Source organism: Mauremys reevesii, linkage group 7, assembly GCF_016161935.1.
Source record: "Mauremys reevesii isolate NIE-2019 linkage group 7, ASM1616193v1, whole genome shotgun sequence".
Classification (NCBI taxonomy): domain Eukaryota; kingdom Metazoa; phylum Chordata; order Testudines; family Geoemydidae; genus Mauremys; species Mauremys reevesii.
Genome location: NC_052629.1, coordinates 123,601,058 through 123,613,949, shown reverse-complemented (window position 1 = coordinate 123,613,949; position 12,892 = coordinate 123,601,058). Strand labels below are relative to the sequence as shown.

The 12,892-nt window shown below is 43.1% G+C and overlaps 1 long non-coding RNA gene across 1 annotated transcript; it reads left to right on the top strand.

Annotated features, from left to right (window-relative positions):
- Positions 1 to 3,370: 3,370 nt before the first annotated feature.
- On the top strand, positions 3,371 to 12,589 carry LOC120369081. The gene is made up of 3 exons (XR_005582921.1): positions 3,371 to 3,472; positions 8,069 to 8,262; positions 12,010 to 12,589. It is a non-coding gene; the product is annotated as an uncharacterized LOC120369081 (long non-coding RNA).
- The last annotated feature ends 303 nt before the right edge of the window (positions 12,590 to 12,892 follow it).

The window sequence follows — 12,892 nt, the reverse complement described above, 5'->3', positions numbered from 1 at the left end:
CAAGGAATTATCTCGGGGAAGGTCAGACTAACCGATCAGAGTGGTGCTTTCTGCCCTTGGAAGCTGTGCAGCGCTGAATCCAGTGCAGGCCGGCTGGTGGGTAGTCTCAGGCTCTGTGCTGCTTTCCGTGGGTTCTGGATCTCTGAAGCCTGCAAACTGGCAGGACTACACTAAGGAAAATAAATCTTCCTGGACTAAATATTGTGCCAGTTTACATCCCTGAAGCCCCATTGAAGTCAATGGAATTGCAGTTTGGAAGCCAACATTGCAATTGGCTTGAACTTTGTCACTACATGCAGGGTGAATCTCTCCTGCTCTGAGTGTTTGTCAAAAGAAGGCTTCAGTAAGAATTTAAACCCAGGTGGTTACCAACACAGGCTCAACATAGTTGCTGGCTCACCTTCAGGACTAGGGTATTGTGCTGATGAGGGACAATACAAGAACCGAGAGGCAAGCAGATGACCCAATCTTTGCCTTGCTGCTACTGTATATCCCAGCAGAGCATTGCTAATTGACATCACATTCTTTTAAATGCATGAATTCAAGTCATAAACTCCAGTCTGTGTCTTAGTCAAACACTCCAGAAGTCTAAGTAATCTCTTGTCCTGAAACCCCTTGACATTCTAATCCCTCTATGTAAATGTCGGCAGGCAGAGATGGAATTTACATTGCCAGCAAACATTGGTGGAGGTGGCAAAAGCTCATTCAGGTCATGAGCAATTGCTCTTCCGCGCGAAAAGAGTTGATGCACCCTTGATTTTAAGTCTATCTTTACAAACCAAAACAATAAGAACATTTTAACAGAGCTGGCCAGTTTAAGTAGCAGTCTATAAACTAGGAGCTAGAATTTGAAAGGAGCTGATACCTACCAGTCTGCTGTGCAGTAGAAATTCTTGGAGCCTTGTGCTCAGGTAATTAAGGGGTCTAACAGGTCTCAAAATTTGATTCTTAATCCCTGCTCTCCGATCTATTGGCTATGTGCATGTACTCATAATGGAGAAACTGGCCACTTGCGAATGGTTTGTTTTTTGGGTTTCTATGCTACTGGAACTCCTTCATTTTGCAGGTGGCATAGGACTAGCTACAGCATTAAGTATTACGGCATTCTTCCTGATTGGAGCTGGGTGACATTTTTTTTTGACCAATAGTAAATTCACTGAAAAATGCATTTTTCAGGGCACCAAAACTGTTTGTGAATTTAGGTCGAATTTGGCCGAAAAACAAACAAGCAAAAATCAGCAATGTCTTTTTCAATTGACATTTCATTTCTAAAATGGCAAATCAAATCAGCTTTTGAAACATTTTTTTTGACCCTAATGAATTTTTTTCAGTTGTTCATTTCAGAAAAAAAAAAAGTCAGTTTGGGTTCAAAAGGAATTCATATTTTGTCCTGATTTTCAGGGTGGCCACCGAACCAAAACATTAATGATTCACTCAGTTCTATTCCTGACCCCACTCAAATTAAGAGTGTCTTGCCAAGGTTGCACTGCAGTGGCACAGCCAAATTCGAACCCAGCTCTCCTGCCCTATTCACTAGACAACGCTGCCTCTTAGCATTAGAGTGGAAGGCTGAATATTCTGAGGGCACATTCTGAGAGTCATTTCCTTTCCCGGAACTACGTCCTACTGCAGCTAACGATGGGCTTCCTTTCTGCAGCAAAACATTTTGAATAATAACACTGATTGTCAAACTTTTTAAGAAGAATTCTTTTTTTAAATGTAGGTATAAAATAGCAATAGAATACGTGTAACAGGGGTTTTTTGATACAACATCACTTGGCTGACAGAAAGCTAAATTAGAAGACTCTTTTTTCACACTTACAGAATGATAAGATTGCAGTGGAATGTTTTAATGCTTAAACATGAACAATTATTAAAACCTTTCATAACTAAATGTTAATTAAAGGCTATCAAATTTTAGAAGGAATGATTAACATGTTGGAGGCATATTTTTAAAGGGCCAAATTCTAAGCTGGTAGAAGGGGGCACAACTCTACTATAGCCAATAGAGCTACAACATAAGAACGGCCGTACCGGGTCAGACCACAGGTCCATCTAGCCCAGTATCCCGTCTGCCGACAGTGGCCAGTGCCAGGTGCCCCAGAGGAAGTGAACCTAACAGGTAATTATCAAGTGATCTCTCTCCTGCCATCCATCTCCATCCTCTGACAAACAGAGGCTAGGGACACCATTCTTACCCATCCTGGCTAATAGCCATTAATGGACTTAGCCACCATGAATGTATCCAGTTCTCTTTTAAACCCTGTTATAGTCCTAGCCTTCACAACCTCCTCAGGCAAGGAGTTCCACAAGTTGACTGTGCGCTGCGTGAAGAAGAACTTCCTTTTCTTTGTTTTAAACCTGCTGCCCAGGTAGATGATCTACTTACATCATCAGAGAATTTGGCCCCAAAGAATGGTTTCCTGTGATCACACGAGTCCTTTAGTAAACCACATCTTTGTGTTATTTGCAAACATCCCTAAAATAACATTATTTTTCAAGGCGATTGCCAATGCTTTCTTTTGTTTCATACTCAAAGATACACCCAAGTGTAGCGGGGTGGGGGGAGGTTACCTACTCCTGCCCGGCGGGGCTTGAAACGCCCAGGCGAGGGCTGGGGCTGGGGCTGGGGAAGGGAGCAAGGCCCCGGCTGATTGGGGGAAGTGGCTGCAGCTGGGGCCATGCCCCAAACAGACTAACCGGGCCTTATAAGAAGGCCAGGGCAGCCAGAAGCTCAGGAGTCTCTCTCTGCTTGTAGAGAGAGGAGGGCCTGGCTGCTAGGGAGCTGAGCAGGTGACTGGGAGTGGAGCAGGGCTGGGGGAAGGCAGGAGGAGCTGGGGAGCTCTGGCCTAGGAAAGCCCCAGGTTGTGGGCCTAGCTGAGGGCCTAAGACCAGTACCGGGGCTGCAGAGGGGCAGCCCAGCTATAGAGAGAGGCAGCAGGTCCAACCCACCCTTGCCTGTGATGAGTGGCTGACACTGCAGTCTGCCCCAGGGAGTGGGGCTAGATGGTGACTGGCAGTAGCCTTACACTGAGGTGAGCTGGGGATAGTGGGTGGGGGTTCCCCTGGGTGGGGAGACCTGGAGTGTGGGGGTACTGCCAGGGGGGACAGCAACCCAGAGAAAGGGGCACTGGGGTCCTGGGAGGGAGACGTGGGCCAGCGGTAAGATGGATCACCAGGCTGCAGGGGGTGCTCCAGGATGCTGGAAGAGCTAATTCCCATGGAGGTGCCGCAGGGGTGAGTGCATTCCCTTACACCCAGTCAATGAACACCACAATATGGGTAGCTATCTGTTACCTGTTGCTAATGATGTTCTGGAGATCAAGCACTGAGAAAGAGAGGACTGCCATACTTTTTCTCCCTTTATACAGGCTCTTGATCTTCCTCTAAGGGGAATGACCATGACTTGAGAAACTTGTTTTGCTATTCGAGCTGAATGGAGCAGCCATCCTTCAGTCTTGAGAGACCATGGGTATGTGTCCCTCAGAGGTAAAATATGTAAATAAATAAATAGGAAGCAAAATCTGCTCTTTTCAATGAATGTAGGATATTAAGACCTGGCTTTCTAATGATTATAGTCTAATAAAGAGGTCCCGGAGAGCAGGGTTTTTGGCCTGCACTGTTAACCTTGAATACGTTGTTCATTTTTGTGGAAATGCTTCTTTTCACAGTATGTTTTGTGCACACAAAGAATAATTTAAAACTTACATTGCATGGTCAATCAGCGATGCCTAAGTGGGCTCTTTAGAAAACATGAATTGTGCATTTTTTTATCAAAGCACAAAACAAGTCAGTGGCACCACATTAATCATTCAAGCCATTTGGAAATTCTCCAAGCGCTGACTTGAGCAGAAAAAAAAGCACCCAACCAAAAAGCCCCACACAATCCACGTTGATAGGAAGCCACCAGAAACATGGTATGTGTAGGTTTCAAAAAGAACCATCACAAAATTGGATTATAACTCATAACATAGTGAGGAAAACCTGCTGTAAAGGGTGACCAGCCCATAATAAGGCAAGGCCTAGCAAATTTTGGTTAACCTAGGGTAAAGCGTGCTTTGTAATTGCAGCTAGCAAGGGATGTTAAGAGTAACAAGAAGGGTTTCTACAGGCATGTTAGCAACAAGAAGAAGGTCAGGGAAAGTGTGGGACCCTTACTGAATGGGGGAGGCAACCTAATGACAGATGATGTGGAAAAAGCTTAAGTACCCAATGCTTTTTTTGCCTCGGTCTTCACAGACAAGGTCAGCTCCCGGACTGCTTCACTGGGCAGCACAGTATGGGTAGGAGGTGACCAGCCCTCAGTGGTGAAAGAACAGGTTAAAGACTATTTAGAAAAGCTGGACATGCACAAGTCCATAGGGCTGGATGTAATGCATCTGAGGGTGCTGAGAGAGTTGGCTGATGTGATTGCAGAGCCATTGGCCATTATCTTTGAAAACTCATGGCGGTCGGGGGAGGTCCCGGACAATTGGAAAAAGGCAAATATAGTGCCCATCTTTAAAAAATGAAAGGAGGAGAATCTGGGGAACTACAGACCAGTCAGCCTCACCTCAGTCCCTGGAAAAATCATGGGGCAGGTCCTCAAGGAATCCATTTTAAAGCACTTGGAGGAGAGGAAGGTGATCAGGAACAGTCGACATATATTCACCAAGGGCAAGTCATGCCTGACCAACCTGATTGCCTTCTATGATAGATAACTGGCTCTGTGGATATGGGGAAAGTGGTGGATGTGATATATCTTGACTTTAGCAAAGCTTTTGACACAGTCTCCCACAGTATTCTTGCCAGCAAGTTAAAGTATGGATTGTATGAATGGACTATAAGGTGGATAGAAAGCTGGCTATATCATTGGGCTCAATGGGTAGTGATCAATGGCTCGATGTCTAGTTGGCAGCTGGTATCAAGTGGAGTGCCCCAAGGGTCTGTCCTGCGGCTGGTGTTGTTCAACATTTTCATTAATGATCTGGATGATGGGATGGATTACACCCTCAGTAAGTTCGCAAATGACATGAAGCTGGGGGGAGAGGTAGATATGCTGGAGGGTAGGGATAGGGTCCAGAGTGACCTAGACAAATTGGAGGATTGGGCCAAAAGAAATCTGAGGTTCAACAAGGACAAGTGCAGAGTCCTGGAAGAATCCCATGCAGTGCTACAGGCTGGGGACTGACTGGCTAAGCAGCAGTTCTGCAGAAAAGGACCTAAGGATTACAGTGGACAAGAAGCTGGATATGAGTCAGCCATGTGCCCTTGTTGCCAAAAGGCTAACAGCATTTTGGGCTGTATAAGTAGGGGCATTGCCAGCAGATTGAGGGAAGTGATTATTCTCCTCTATTCGGCACTGGTGAGGCCACATCTGGAGTACTGTGTCCAGTTTTGGGCCCCCCAGTACAGAAAGGATGTGGACAAATTGGAAAGAGTCCAGTGGAAGGCAATGAAAATGATTAGGGGGCTGGAGCACATGACTTATGAGGAGAGGCTGAGGGAACTGGGATTGTTTAGTCTGCAGAAGAGAAGAATGAGGGGGGATTTGATAGCTGCTTTCAACTACCTGAAAGGGGGTTCCAAAGAGGATGGATCTAGACTGTTCTCAGTGGTAGCAGATGACAGAACAAGGAACAATGGTCTCAAGTTGCAGTGAGGGAGGTTAAGGTTGGATATTAGGAAAAACTATTTCACTAGGAGGGTGGTGAAGCACTGGAATGGGTTACCTGGGGAGGTGGTGGAATCTCCTTCCTTAGAGGTTTTTAAGGCATGGCTTGACAAAGCCCTGACTAGGATGATTTAGTTGGGGATTGGTCCTGCTTTGAGCAGGGGGTTGGACTAGATGACCTCCTGAGGTTTCTTCCAAGCCTAATCTTCTATGATTCTATGAAAGTGTATTAAACCCTTTAAAAAAAAACATTGTTGACCATCTCAAGCTTAGCTCTTGAATCCCAAACCAGACTTCCTAAGATTTTTTTCCCCATCCACTAGGCTTACTGGCCTAGTGGATGGGGAAAAGCAGTAGACATTCTATGTCTTGATTTTAGTAAAGCTTTTGACATGGTCCCACATAACAGGCTCATAAGCAAGCTAGGGACATGCGTTCTAGATGCACTTACTATAAGGTTGATGCACAACTGGTTGAAAGCTCAAACTTTCAGAGTACTTATCAATGGTTCACTGTCAAACTGGGCGAACATATCTGGTGTGGTCCTACAATGTTCTGTCCTGGTTCTGGTACTATTCTGTATTTTCATTAATTACTTAGATAATGGAGTGGAGAGTAGGCTTATAAAATTGGCAGATGGTTCTAAGATGGGAGGGGTTGCAAGCACTTTGGAGGACAGTATTAGAATGCAAAAAATCTTGACAAATTGAACAGTTAGTAAAAAAATCAACAAGGTGAAATTCAATAAAGGTAAGTGCAAAGTACTTCACTTGGGAAGGAAAAATCAAATGTGCAAATACAAAATGGGGAATAACTGGCTAGGCAGAGAGTTAAAATGGGTCACTAATTGATCAACAATGTGATGCAATTGAGAAAAAGGCTAATGTTTATTCTGGGCTTTATTCACAGGAGTGTGGTATGGAAGACCTGGGAGGTAATTGTTCTGCTTCATTCGGCACTGGTGAGGCCTCAGCTGGAGAGCTGTGCCCAACTCTGGGCGCTACACGTTAGGAAAGATGTGGATAAATTGGAGTCCAGAGGGGAGCAACACATGATAAAAGGTTTAGAAAACCTGATCTGTGAGGAAAGGCTAAAAAATCCCAGCACATGTTTAGTCTTGAGAAAAGAAGACTGAGGGGGACCTGATAGTAGTCTTTGTTAAGGGCTGTTATAAAGAGGATGGGAATCATTTGTTCTCCATGTCCACGGAAGGTAGGACAAGAAGCAGTGGGCTTAATCTGCAGCAAGGGAGATCTAGGTTAGATATTAGGAAAAACTCCCTAACTATAAGGGTAGGTAAGCACTGGAACAGGCTTCCAATGGAGGCTGTGGGATCCCCGTCACTGGAGGTTTTTAAGAGCAGGTTGGACAGACACCTGTCAGGGATGGTCTAGGTTTACTTAGGCCTGCTCAGCGTGGGGGGATGGATGAGATGACTTCTCAAGAGCCCTTCCAGCTGGACATTTCTATGGTTCCATGAAGGAAACTTTCTGACTTTGTGTTAAAAACTTTTTGTTTCTTTCCCAGGCCCACTCCTGCTTCTGCTACTTTCCTTAAAACATCTCTCCTGTCCATCTGCATGTTTAGGCATAAAGTACCTTGCAGACTGCCTCAAACAAAATGAGCACTCCTAGCCCCCCGGCTTTCCTCTTCTGCACAAATGGTTCTGTCTTTTCGCATTGATTCTCTTTTAATGCTCCTCAGAGCCTAGATCACCAACACCTACGGCTTCCCATCTGTCTATTTCCTAGGTTTAAAGCGAGACACATTTCTTCTTCTGAAAACAGGCTGCCTTGCTTCCTTTCTCTCGGCTTCAAGTGCTGCCGCTGGAGCGCCTTCACAAAGCTGTGCACATCAAAGGAACAACTCAATGGAAAGTTGACAATAAGTTGTGCACCAGATACACGATGTTCTACCCAGCTGGTAAAATATGGGACCGATTAAACAGAGCTGGAATTCTTTCCATCTTTCTCCTTCGTGGGACAATACCATATGCCCTTCCAAACAGTATTATAGGCTTACAACACATCTTCCCCTCTCGCTCCCAATATTGGCCCTGACCAGCCAAAAGAGCTGGTTCTTCTAATCAGGGATGGATCTGCTGACTTTCTTCACAGGATTAAGATATTCAAGCTTGGTCCTCCAGGATATGTTGTAATGCAAGCTGTAGCCACAGCAAGGCATATGGCTCAGGATTCTTTCCCCCAGTGTGTATCAGGTGCTTTTCTAACAACTTCAGGCTATGTTGTCGTCATTATTCAGCATTGGTTCAGACAAGCCTGTACATTCATGGAGCAGGGACTGTGTCTTACAATATCCCTGTGTGGTGTCTAGCACAATGGGCCCTGATTTTGATTGGGACTCTGAGCACTACTGATAAATAAATAGTGATAACACTTTACCTCTTTCCTCTAGAGTTGTGGATTGCACATCTTCAGCTGCAGCAGTCTTCCTCAGCATGGGCTGGCAACTCTTTTCCAATACGGGGATGCCGAGCATTTTTAAAGCATTCAAAAGAAACCCTTGATGATAAAATCTACTGTTACTGAAAGGAACAAGATGCATGCAAATCCCCAGTTCATTATCCCCTGTAACCTCTTCTCTCAAAGGTAGATTTTGTTAGGGTCCTTTTTTTTTATCGTGTTTTTTTTTAATGTGACTATCCATTCATAATTCGATAAGCAGCTCCAGTACAGGAAATGATGCTAGAGATGTATGCTTCTGTCCTCTGGGCAGCTGTATGTAGATTGTGAGGGGGACAGGAAAGTGAATGGAATGTAAGCATGTTACATACATGATCAAGTGCAGTCCAGAACAGGGATACTTTCCTGAAATGCAGCCTTGTAATTGAAGAGGAAATAATTGAGGTTTCACACATACAAGCAGGTGGTGTTTCTAGAAAAATTCAGACATTTTTAAAGGTGACCAAAGAAGACTTCAATAATGTTCGACAACATTGCTAACCAATAGATTAGCTCATAACTCCTCCCAGCTAACATGGCTCTGAGTGGCTGCAAATGAAAGAGACTCCAAAGATTCTGCCTTCGGCACCTTTATGCAAAGCAAAAGTAATGAAGACTATGTAGTTATACTGAGATGGAAATATTCTAGACAAGCTTGTCTCTAAAGAGCATAATGGAATGGTAAAGAAGTGGTGTATCATTACATAGATTTAATTAATTACAGGCATCTGTGGAGAGGGACTAAATATCATGGGCCTCAAAGAAGGTTTTCAAATGATTAAAAACAAACCCAGGAGCTCAGTGGCGGATTAACAAATTTGCCGCTCCTAGGCCCTCAAAAAATTGCCGCCCCCTCCCCGCCACACACACACACGCCAGGTCACCTCCGCTCCCTCGCGGCAAGCCTGGGGGGGGGGGGAGAAGGGGAGTTACGGCGCGCTCGGGGAATGGCAGCGGTGGAGCGGAGGTGAGCTGGGGGCGGGGAGGAAGGAGGGAAGCGCGTTAACTTTAATGGGACTTATAAATGTGCTTAAAGTTAAACCTATATTGAAGTACTTTCCTGAATAGAGAGTCATAGTTTTTAAGGCCAGAAGGGACTATTAGAGAACCTAGCCTGACCTCCTGTATATCACAGGGCATTAAAGTTGACCCACTTATCTGTGTATTGAGCCAAATAACTTGCATTTGTCTAAGTAAAGCTTCAAGAAAGGCACCCAGTGTTGATGTGAAGACATCAAGAGGTGGAGAATCCACCACTCCCCTTGGTGGCACGTTCCTGAGGTCAGTCACAGAATCATACAAACGTGGGGCTAAAAGGGATCTCAAGCAGGCTTCAAGTCCTGCCATCTGTGCTGAGGCAGGGCCATCTCTGCAGGTGTTTGGTCAACCTGTTCTTAAAAACCTCCAGTGGTGGGTGTTGCACAACCTCCCTTGGAAGCCTGTTCCAGTGCATAATTACCCTGCTAGTTAGAAAGTTTTCCCTAACATGTAACCTACATATCCCTGGCTGCAAATTGTGCACATTGGTCTTTGTTCCACCTTCAATGGACATGGAGAAAAATTGATCACCATCCTCTTTATAACAACCCTTAATGTACCTGAAGACTGATATCAGGTCTCCCTGCTCAGTCTTCTTTTCTCAAGACTAAACATGCCCAGTTTTTTTAATCTTTCCACAGAGGTCAGGTTTTCTAAAAATCTTTTTTTGGTTTTTGTCTGGACTCTCTCCAATTTGTCTGTGTCCAATTTGCTTTAGGAAAGACGCAGTGTAATACTGACAGACTCCGATTGTCAACATCAAACACGGGACTTCTGAAGCTTAGTGCATGAACCTCTGCTGCATGAGCAAAAAGCCACATGGCTCTTAGCTAAGGCTGTAGCAGATCCATCGATCTCTAGCTGGGCTAGGTGCCACCAGAGGGGGACAGAATGCCACACCAAGCAGGTGGGGGTTACAATACCCCTCCCGCTGACACCTTACCACTGCTGAGAGAAGCAGAACAATTATCTCCCACACAACATGTCTTCCACACAACAGCCCTGTGAATACACCCCGGAATAACATTAGCCTTTTTCATAATTGCATCACATTGTTGACTCACATTCAATTTGTGATCCATTGTAACCCCCAGATTCTTTTCAGCAGTAATGTCGCCTAACCAGTTATTTCCCATTTTGTATTTGAGCATTTGATTTTTTTCCTTCCCAAGTGACATACTTTGCACTTATCTTTATTGAATTTCATCATGTTGATTTCAAACTAACGTTCAATTTCTTGAGGTTGTTTTGAATTCTAATACTGTTCTCCAAAGTGCTTGCCACTACTCCCAGCTTGGGGTCATCTGCAAATTTTATAAACATATTCTCCACTCCATTACTCAAGTCATTAATGAAAATACTGAATAGTACTGGACCCAGGACAGACTGCTGTGGGACCCCATTAGATACATTCTCCTGCCCCCAGTGTGAGCGTGAACCATTGATAAGTACTCTGAGAGTTTGAGCTTTCAACGGGTTGTGCACCAATCTTATAGCAATTTCATCTAGACCCCATTTCCCTAGCTTGCTTATGAGCATGTTATGTGGGGCCATATCAAAAGCCTTGTTAAAACCAAGACATATCATGTCTACTGCTTCCTCCTCCCCATATCCTTGCCCAGTACGCCAGTAACCCTGTCATAGCAGGAAATTAGGTTAGGTTGGCATGATTTCTTCTTGACAAATTCATCCTGGCTATTCCTCATTCATCCCATTAGCTTCCAGGTGCTTACGAAGTGATTGACATCTGGAAAGATACTGGAACAAATTATTAAACAGAGTTAGGCTGACTGGTCTATAATTCCCTCTGTCCTCTTTGTTCCAATTTTGTAAAACTTGTGCTTTTATTCTAATTTGAATTTTTCTGGCTTCAACTGACAGATGTACAGACACCCCCCGGGTTACGCAAACCTGACTTATGCAAATCTGCACTTACAGAAAAAGTTCCGTAAGCTAGAAATAAGAGGGTTTTTTTGGTTGGTTGGTTGGTTTTTTTGCATAATTGTCAAGTATATGTTTCTGACTTACGCAAATTTCGAGTTATGCAAGGTGTTCCAGAACAGAACGCTTGCGTAAATTGGGGAGCGTCTGTATATTGGAAGGAGAAATATTTCCAATTCCAAATTTGGAATAAGCAACTGAAGGAAACCATTATTTTAATAAAGTTAGAGAGAATACATTTGCTAAACAAAATGAGGAGTTAATATGAAAGTTTCAATAATTAGTGAGTCATTTCCAGAATCTACTTTGTAAGCCATATAATAGTGAACTAACCTTTAGGCATCTTCTATAATTTTGACATCTAATATCCTGCATATCGTTTGCAACAGGAGGGCTCATGTATAATTGATAAGCTAGTGAAGTGTAGTTAAACCAGTATTTTCTAAGTTTCGACTTAATTTAATTTTGATCTAACTGAAAGAAGCAATTTGAGTCCAACTAAAATTTTCCTTAAATGCCATCCTTGTTATCCAGCAAGCCTTGACTCAAGTAAGATAGATGATTTTAATTTTCATGTTCTCATTGTAACACTTGGGGTCAATGTTTGCATACTTATCAGAGGCAGTTTACAATTGACAACCACTATAATTGTTCAACTTTTTGTTGGTAAAAACCTGATTGCCTATTATGTACTTTATTTATTATGCCTCACACTAAAATATAGGCGATTGATTATTCCATTGACCAAGGCCATAACAAGCTAGGAGAAATATGTGCCATTATAGTCCATAACCATCTGAAAAAGGTAATTAAATCAAGTAGTAGAATTTTAACATGTGAGTCTCGGAAAGTTTTAAAATACAGTATTAGTGTTGAAAGGACTTTATCTGAATGATCATTCTTTATTTCTGCAAGGCACTTTCTATTCATAAAAGAAGATACAGAAGCTACTCGGAAGAGCTTAGAATTTGATGCACTAGGGCCAATGGAATGTCTTCCAATGACATACTGAGTTTTGGTCAGGTCCTAACTGGAATCTCTCTGTTTACTTCAGTGGCAGATGGCTCAGATCCTGAAAGAACAGTTATTTCTTCACGGCATTAAAATGTTCAGGGAACAGCTCAACAGTCTATTTCGTCATTGACATTGTAGGTTAATGTGAGTTATGTGCGTGTGTTAACAGTAGAATGTAGCTTATTGGATGTAAAGAGAAAATCCTTATGCTTTAAAGTCTTTGCATCTGTAACATGATATCATTTGAAATACTTAATTTAATTATCTTTAAGCTGCATTGTTCCTCTTTAAAATAAATCATGTTTAATTTTCTGGGGACGGTGTTAACAAATGCATTGTTTATTAGTACTCATTTCCAGTGGAGAGTGCAGCACCATTTTGTTACCAGTCTGTCGTATCAATTAATCTTCAGAATGTGTTAGTGCTTTTCATTTGTTTAACGCAGCCTGAGTTTGCTACCAATTGAATGAAATGTTATTATCAAATCAACTCACATGTGATTTCATCAGATTAATTCTTTTTTAACTATTATAATTAAAAATCACATTTGTTCTTTTAAGCAAATACAAAATGTAATTGGTTTGCAGATGCAGCTGTCTTTTGTTGTTGTTTAATTTACTTTAATAACATTTGTGACTATGTAGCAATGCTGCTGGAAGTTCTGAATTCTGCTTTGTGCAGAAGATCAGAGTGGAACACCTCGGTCTGTAAGAATCCTAGCACAAAGCTACTCACACACAACAGATTCTGTTGTCTTCTGTCCCAGTGAATGAGGTTGGAATTT